General features: G+C 43.4%; 2 non-coding genes across 2 annotated transcripts in view; both read left to right on the forward strand.

Annotated features, from left to right (window-relative positions):
* The first annotated feature begins 4,722 nt into the window (after nucleotides 1-4,722).
* Nucleotides 4,723-6,711, forward strand: LOC143206412 (small subunit ribosomal RNA). Its single transcript, XR_013008382.1, has one exon. It is a non-coding gene; the product is annotated as a small subunit ribosomal RNA (ribosomal RNA).
* Nucleotides 6,712-7,419: 708 nt separating this feature from the next.
* LOC143206411 (5.8S ribosomal RNA) overlaps nucleotides 7,420-7,500 on the forward strand; it is a 155-nt gene continuing 74 nt past the window's right edge. The window contains exon 1 of the ribosomal RNA XR_013008381.1: nucleotides 7,420-7,500. This exon is cut by the window's right edge and continues 74 nt beyond it. This is a non-coding gene — a ribosomal RNA (5.8S ribosomal RNA).

Consider the following 7,500-nt stretch of genomic DNA (forward strand, 5'->3'; position numbering starts at 1 on the left):
CCACAGCTAAAAGTAAGAAAGGTGAATCTGCAACTTTGGCCGAGAAAAAAGCTTCTGCCAAAAAAGCCGTCGAAAAGAAAACAGGAAAGAAATCTACCGCCGCCACGACTACGTCCGCTTCCAATGCCGCCGCTAATAGTTCATCTTCGAAAGCAGCAAAAAGCAACACGGCCGCAAGATCCCCGAAATCGCCTTCCAAAGCGAAAAAATCTAATAAAGCCGGACCTACGAAAAAGCCCAAGGCGCCTAAACCGAAAAGTGCTAAGACGACGACCTCAACTGTTCGTGTTGCCGCTGGTGAAGGTGCGAAAACTAAAAAACCAGTATCACCAAAGAAAAAGAAATAAAACTATTTCTACTACGTATGACGATATATTAAACAGGCGACACATTTCATCGTCAGATCAAGAAGACACGGAGTTGAAAATTACAAATATCCCGACACTCCTGGACGTGCTACGACTTCCCTAAAAAATACGTTCGTCCAAGACCGTATTTTTTTAATAGAAAAAAAAACGGTTCTTTTCAGAACCACAATATAACTTTATAAAAGAAAGAATATTTATATAATTTATTTATTATCTTATTATTACTTAAATGATTATTTTCTAGATAGAGCCGTAACTAATTAGGGAACCGATCGATCGATACTCTAAAACAGTAATAAAGGAATATTCAGTACAGATCAGATTATTTATAAATTTTCTAGTTAATATTTATTCTTTAATAAGAACGCGTATTCTAACTTCTTTTTTATACGATTTTGTTGGCCCTGAAAAGGACCGATATTAAAGGGCGTATGCAAAACTTTAAACGGTTTGCGTTATCTATTTGGTTTTGCTGTCTGTCTTTTTAGGCAATAATACTGCTTGAATGTTAGGCAAGACGCCGCCCTGGGCAATAGTAACGCCAGATAACAGTTTATTCAATTCCTCGTCGTTTCTGATGGCCAATTGTAAATGCCTAGGGATAATCCTTGTTTTCTTGTTGTCTCTAGCGGCGTTACCCGCCAACTCGAGAACTTCGGCCGCCAGATATTCCATTACGGCAGCTAAGTAAACGGGAGCACCGGCCCCTACGCGTTCGGCATAATTTCCTTTCCTTAGAAGTCGGTGAATACGACCGACAGGAAATTGTAATCCCGCACGATTGGAACGAGACTTCGCCTTTCCCTTCACTTTTCCGCCTTTACCACGTCCGGACATGTTAATCTCGATCGTTGTTAGATACTGCTCACCTTTAAATCAAAAACGGTACTGGAAATTTCTTACAGATCGGCCTGGAATTTTGTCCGCGAGCCAAACTCGTTATATCATACGCGACCAATCAGACTCTAACTCGGGCTATGGGCGGGGCTTAGAAGTGTTCCTTCGAATGTTATAAGTTCTAGAATTAAAGGCATTTTTTTAGTTAAGTACTCTTTGAGGTACGTGAGACGTCGGGATTTTTATTTCGAAATGCCACCGAAGACAAGCGGTAAGGCGGCCAAGAAAGCCGGAAAAGCCCAGAAAAATATCTCTAAGAGCGACAAGAAAAAGAAGCGCAGGAGGAAGGAAAGCTATGCGATTTACATATACAAAGTTTTAAAGCAGGTTCATCCCGATACGGGTATCTCCAGCAAGGCCATGTCGATCATGAATTCTTTCGTGAACGATATATTCGAAAGGATAGCCGCCGAAGCGTCGCGTCTCGCCCATTACAATAAGAGATCAACGATCACGAGCAGAGAAATCCAAACCGCCGTTAGGTTATTGTTACCCGGTGAGTTGGCTAAGCACGCCGTTAGCGAAGGTACCAAAGCAGTCACCAAATATACCAGTTCTAAGTAAATTAATTCACATACCTATGTGTGTTTCAATATACTACTTACCTGCAAAATCGGTTCTTTTCAGAACCACAATTGGATATACATTTTAAAAAATGAAATGTTAAACAGTAGCTGACATTTTATAAAAACAGAATTTTCAGATATATATATATATATTGTAGTTATTGTATTGAATTATATTATATCATTATAATCTGTTATATAGTAAGTATATAGAATAAGTTTTGTAAAAATGGTACGGCCCGAGATTGTTATTTAAAAATAAGGTAAAGTATTTCTGGAGTGACTTCGAAAATATGTGTATTCATTTTTATTACGTTTATGACTATATGATAATTAATTTATTTTTCCTAACTGTGGCTAATTGTGGATTGTGGCTAATTTCTACACGATAAGTATTAATCACGGGAACGTCTCGAAATGAACAAATAGGAACTGTAATTAATCAAGAATTTAGAATGGAACTATCGTCCTAATATAATGAGGATCGTCAAAGAGAAGATACTTTTTTTTTCGTTTACTAGGTTGACCTTGCTTGGGGACAGTGGAACTCAGTGGAAAATCGCTGATGGTGGGTGAGGAGGATAGGCCTGTGGTCAGAATCGATATCTTGGAGTACTTGCAGGTCAGAGGCTTGATTCGAATTTTGATAGATAAAAAAGTCAATTATTGTCGGTCGATTGGAGGAGTAGTGAGTTGGTTCGCTTGGAGCAATAAGCCCAAGTTCCAACTCATCTATTATCCCGGCCGATAGTAATTCTTCCAATAGCTGTGTGGTTGATGGCGTTGAAAATGGCCTGAAAATCTCCTTGGTCATCTGAATATGTTCCGAAGAGTATTTCGCCAATGGAGATCGGGTTCGTGTTCTAGTGGAATCCAGACCAGCCAGACGACTGTTATCTTGAGTTCCCCGTACATGAGTGGGGGGAGGAATTGGTCTTTTGGGTTTGGTTGTTTTTGGAGTAGGTCGGCACTTGCATCCCGAGTAATTTGCGGTGTATGGTTCTCAACAGTTGGTGCATTTCGGCGGGGAATTTCTGTCTTTGGGACTTGACGTAGGCCGGAGTGGCTTTACAGTTGGCCGATGAATGACCGTAGAATTGGCAGTTAAAACGTTGAACGCGCCTGCCGTTGCCGCGCTGGGCTTGGACTTTTACCACCTGATTCATTAGGCGGTCGACCGCGAAGATACGGCGTTCCTCTCGAGGAACCGACCAACATGGATTGGATTGAAACCGAGCTTCATGAGCGCGGTTCGGACTTCGAGTTACCATTACGTCGAGAGAGAAATATAATATATTAGCTGACCCCGCAGACACTCCGTACCCTGTACTCAATGGATAAATAAAGGATTCATTCTATCAAATTCTTCGTTCAAATCACTTTCGAATCATCCTTAGGAACATTCTGATATCGGAAAACCTTATCCGTAATCGATAAACGATATCTAACGGATGAATTATAGAAAATGGCCAATAAGCGGCAAATATCCGATCGTAAGGGTGCACCATCGTTTCGGCGAATCATTCTTTTGGAATCTTACGTTCTACAAGCAAAACATTTATTCATAGGTATATACCGATAATAACGAACGGGCCGACGTAACAACCTAAAATGTCCTGAAATACGTGAGAACAGTTTTACTCCGATCGCCGTATCGATATGTGACAGTATCCATCCTATGAAGGATCTTTACATTCTACTAGCATAATTTTATGGATCGGAATTTTCCGACTTTTAAAGAACGTGATCGGCAGTCTAGAAACGGCCTGAGGACGTATTAACACGAGAGGTTAAAATTATTGCTTTAGAAGTTCACGTTGTCTAAAGCTAAAGTTTATTCATCGGAACATTCCGATAATAACGAGAACGGGCAGACGTAAAAACGAAAAATTTGCGCAACGTCCGTATAAACGATCTGTTCTAAAACACCCATACATTTCCGATAGCTGGCGAGAGACCCGCGCTTAAATCGTGTGCGCTTCTACGTGGGGCGATACGAGAGACGGATACGACGGGTCGGGTCGACCGGCGCTGTGACACTTTTACCGAGTGGCTTTTGATCAGCGAAGGTGGTATTACATATTATATGTTAATATATAAGATCCGAACCGTATTTTTTTATTTATCTAAATAAAAAGCGTATTTCGTCGTGTTATTATATATTCGTAACGCTCTCGCGATTTTGTATCGTCGTTTCGTTGTTCTTCCTGGTCGGTTTTTTTCGATATATCGGGAAGCGTACGACGACGACGACGGTATCACTGCGAGATCGCGAATTCGGCGGGAACATTCGGCTTCGTTAGAAGAAGATGATCCACGATTCATATGCGATTGGAATTATTATTTTTATGGACGTATCGGTTTTTCATCGGAACGTTCATAAAACAGCAACACATTTTGCGATAGCTCTCTGCTCTCCGAGCGAGAATAAAATAAAAAATCACGAAACGTTTCTCGTACGAGGTTTCCTTGTCGCTTTATATATTTCTATCTAGCGAAGGGTTCGGAGAGAATGTTTTTCGAGGTCTTATAAACGCCGAACGATATTTTGCGGCATCCAATTTTCGACGTAGTCGACGATCGTCGTCGATAATCGAGATAATTGGGTGCCTAGTCGATCGGTTGTGTATAAAAAAAACAAAAGATGTGTCTAAGATGATGATATCGTTTTGTTTTATTAGACAACTAATATTAAAATGTAAGAGCGTGGCGCCTCGGACCGGTTTTTCCGTCGTCTAGGCGCGCTATCATGCACCTCCTTTTTATTAGTCGTCGATATATATTATATATCGTCGTCTTACGCACACGTTTCTTTATAAGTCAAACTTATAAAATAAACTGTGTCTGTATTTGTTTTATCTGCTTCGTGTCGATAAAATAATAAGAACAGTTCCCTGGTTGATCCTGCCAGTAGTCATATGCTTGTCTCAAAGATTAAGCCATGCATGTCTCAGTACATACCGAATTAAGGTGAAACCGCGAAAGGCTCATTAAATCAGTTATGGTTCCTTAGATCGTACCCACAATTACTTGGATAACTGTGGTAATTCTAGAGCTAATACATGCAAACAGAGCTCCGACCAGAGATGGAAGGAGTGCTTTTATTAGATCAAAACCAATCGGTTTCGGGTTCGCGCTCGTCATCGTACAACTTGGTGACTCTGAATAACTTTAAGCTGATCGCACGGTCTCGCACCGGCGACACATCTTTCAAATGTCTGCCTTATCAACTGTCGATGGTAGGTTCTGCGCCTACCATGGTCGTAACGGGTAACGGGGAATCAGGGTTCGATTCCGGAGAGGGAGCCTGAGAAACGGCTACCACATCCAAGGAAGGCAGCAGGCGCGCAAATTACCCACTCCCGGCACGGGGAGGTAGTGACGAAAAATAACGATACGGGACTCATCCGAGGCCCCGTAATCGGAATGAGTACACTCTAAACCCTTTAACGAGGATCAATTGGAGGGCCAGTCTGGTGCCAGCAGCCGCGGTAATTCCAGCTCCAATAGCGTATATTAAAGTTGTTGCGGTTAAAAAGCTCGTAGTCGAATTTGTGTCTCGCGCCGCCGGTTCATCGTTCGCGGTGTTAACTGGCGTGTTTTTCGCGAGACGTCCTGCCGGTGGGCTTAGTCGTGTCGCGTCGCCGTCGCGCGTGCGTTTCGGCGTGCGTGTTGTGCGCGTCGTGGTTACGACGGCCCAACTCAATCCTGCCGCGGTGCTCTTTACTGAGTGTCGAGGTGGGCCGGCACGTTTACTTTGAACAAATTAGAGTGCTCAAAGCAGGCTAAAATTTCGCCTGAATACTGTATGCATGGAATAATGGAATAGGACCTCGGTTCTATTTTGTTGGTTTTCGGAACCCCGAGGTAATGATTAATAGGAACGGATGGGGGCATTCGTATTGCGACGTTAGAGGTGAAATTCTTGGATCGTCGCAAGACGAACAGAAGCGAAAGCATTTGCCAAAAACGCTTTCATTGATCAAGAACGAAAGTTAGAGGTTCGAAGGCGATCAGATACCGCCCTAGTTCTAACCTTAAACGATGCCAGCTAGCGATCCGTCGACGTTCCCTAATATGACTCGACGGGCAGCTTCCGGGAAACCAAAGCTTTTGGGTTCCGGGGGAAGTATGGTTGCAAAGCTGAAACTTAAAGGAATTGACGGAAGGGCACCACCAGGAGTGGAGCCTGCGGCTTAATTTGACTCAACACGGGAAACCTCACCAGGCCCGGACACCGGAAGGATTGACAGATTGAGAGCTCTTTCTTGATTCGGTGGGTGGTGGTGCATGGCCGTTCTTAGTTGGTGGAGCGATTTGTCTGGTTAATTCCGATAACGAACGAGACTCTAGCCTGCTAACTAGGCGCTTTTTGACATCCTAAAGGCCCGCCGGCCGCGTTGCTTTCGGGTTTCGCGGTTCGTGCGCGGTTTTTACTGTCGGCGTACAAACTATTCTTCTTAGAGGGACAGGCGGCTTCTAGCCGCACGAGATTGAGCAATAACAGGTCTGTGATGCCCTTAGATGTTCTGGGCCGCACGCGCGCTACACTGAAGGAATCAGCGTGTCTTCCCTGGCCGAGCGGCCCGGGTAACCCGCTGAACCTCCTTCGTGCTAGGGATTGGGGCTTGCAATTGTTCCCCATGAACGAGGAATTCCCAGTAAGCGCGAGTCATAAGCTCGCGTTGATTACGTCCCTGCCCTTTGTACACACCGCCCGTCGCTACTACCGATTGAATGATTTAGTGAGGTCTTCGGATCGACACGCGATGGCGTTTCGGCGTCGTCGATGTGTAGGAAAAGATGACCAAACTTGATCATTTAGAGGAAGTAAAAGTCGTAACAAGGTTTCCGTAGGTGAACCTGCGGAAGGATCATTACAGTGTGTTGTTATGCCTATATATATATAATAGGTAAACGTACAAGTCTGTAAAAATCATTGTCGAACGTTAAAGAGCCATCTACGAAGTTCGGAAGTTCCGATCGAATTTCGACGTCGTCAACGTAGCTGTTTTCGGGTACCTATAATATATGGTTTTAAAAGATGTACGCCCGAAAGCGGAGATATATACGATGAAGATGTTGTTATATAGGACGACGAGTAATAATCGTCGGCCTACGACGGATTTCGTTATAAATGGACAAATCGAGCGCAAAATAAAACGATTTTGCCAATTATATTTCTAATCGACGTTTCGATCCTCATATCGACGAACATATACGATGATCGGTAATGTGATTAGTTTACGAAAATCTTATCACCCTTCGTTTGTTTCATTCCAAAAGGGTGAGATTTAGTTTACGAAAATATTGCCAAACTATGATCAGCGTATGCTCTTTTGTTGTCGTACGAGGTGAGACGACGAAAATTTACAACGAACGTCACCATTTCGAGTAGTCTGTCTCCGCTCCTCTCGTTGTGTGTAGTGGAGAAGACGAAAATAAACCGTAAGAGCGTTTTAAAGTCGACGGCGGCTGCGAAAGGGGCGCAAGCGCTGTCTATGACGTGAGCGCGCGTCGTCGTCGTCGTCGTCGTCTTATAATAGAAACGTTTCGATATGCGTTTAAAACCTAACTTAAAAAAAGATTACCCTAAACGGTGGATCACTTGGCTCGTGGGTCGATGAAGAACGCAGCTAATTGCGCGTCAACTTGTGAACTGCAGGACA

This window comes from Rhynchophorus ferrugineus, unplaced genomic scaffold (genome assembly GCF_030347505.1).
Source record: "Rhynchophorus ferrugineus isolate W39M unplaced genomic scaffold, kcgeb_rfMv2 rfM680, whole genome shotgun sequence".
Taxonomy (NCBI): domain Eukaryota; kingdom Metazoa; phylum Arthropoda; class Insecta; order Coleoptera; family Curculionidae; genus Rhynchophorus; species Rhynchophorus ferrugineus.